The sequence below is a fragment of the Neovison vison genome, chromosome 5 (assembly GCF_020171115.1).
Source record: "Neovison vison isolate M4711 chromosome 5, ASM_NN_V1, whole genome shotgun sequence".
Taxonomy (NCBI): domain Eukaryota; kingdom Metazoa; phylum Chordata; class Mammalia; order Carnivora; family Mustelidae; genus Neogale; species Neogale vison.
The window spans coordinates 128,963,071-128,964,363 of record NC_058095.1 but is presented as its reverse complement, the minus strand read 5'-3'; the positions used below and the strand labels follow the sequence as shown (position 1 = coordinate 128,964,363).

At 33.3% G+C, this 1,293-nt stretch overlaps 1 pseudogene; it reads right to left on the bottom strand.

The window, feature by feature from the left end:
* Positions 1-543: 543 nt before the first annotated feature.
* On the bottom strand, positions 544-661 carry LOC122908107 (annotated as a pseudogene).
* Positions 662-1,293: the final 632 nt, after the last annotated feature.

Here is a 1,293-nt window from a genome sequence, read left to right as displayed (position 1 = left end):
TTGTTTTTTTGGTGTTAAGTTATACAAGTTCTTTATACATTTTGGATATTAATCACTTATTAAATATATCATTTGCAAATATCTTCTCCCATTCAGTAGACTGCCTTTTGTTTTATTGATTGTTTACTTTGCTGTGGACAAGTGTTTTTTTTTTGTTTTTTATTTTTTATTTTGATATAGTCCTAGTAGCTTATTTTTGCTTTGTTTCCTCTGGAAGGAGGAGATATATCATAAAAAAAAAAAAATGTTGCTATACCCAATGTCAAAGAGAATACTGCCTTAAGTTCTCTTCTAGAAGTTTTATGATTTCAGGTGTCACATTTAGATCTTTAATCTGTTTGGGGTTTATTTTTGTGTGTGATAGAAGAATGTGGTCAATCTTTTGCATGTAGCTCTCCAGTTTTCCAGCACCATTTATTAAAGAGACTGTCTTTTCCACATTGTATATTCTTATTTCCTTTGTCATAGATTAACTGACTATATAATTGTGGGTTTATTTCTGAGCTCTCTATTCTGTTCCATTTAGATCTATAACTGCTGAAATGTCCATACTACCTAAAGTACTGTGCAGATTCCCATCCAAGTACTAACCAGGCCCGACCCTGCTTAGCTTCCGAGATCAGACGAGATCGGGTGCGTTCAGGGTGGTATGGCCGTAGACTACTGTGCAGATTCAATGTAATCCCTATCAAAATGCCAACAGTATTTTTCATAAAGAAAAAATAATACTAAAATTTGTATGGAACCACAAAAGATCCTTAATGGCCAAAGAAATCTTAAGAAAGAAGAACAAAGCTGGAGATACCACAATTTCAGATTTCAAGATATAAAGCTGTAGTGATCAAAACAGTATGGTATTGGCACAAAAACTGACACACAGATAGAGGTTACAATTTTAATTAAGGTTGTCAAAGTAGAACTCAGTGAGGAGGTGGCATTTGAGTAGAGATATGAAGGAAGTGAAATATTTAGTCATGCAGCTGTCAAAGCTCTATAACCATGGCTTGTCTTGTCTGTTTGAAGAACAACAAAGAGGCTAATCGGGTTGTAGCAGGTTGAGTGTCATAAAATATGTAAAGTGAGGCAAAATATGTAGAGCTCTGTAGATCATTTTTTAGATGTTGTCTTTTTCTGAGACACAGGGGGAACATTATGAGTGAGGTTAAGAAACCATTTCATGTAGTAAGTAGTTGAGTAAGTGGCAAAAATATTATTCTATCATGGAAAAAATAATTTAAAAATAACATATAATCAGGTTTAAAGCCAATTTTATGGCTAGTACAATTTAATAAA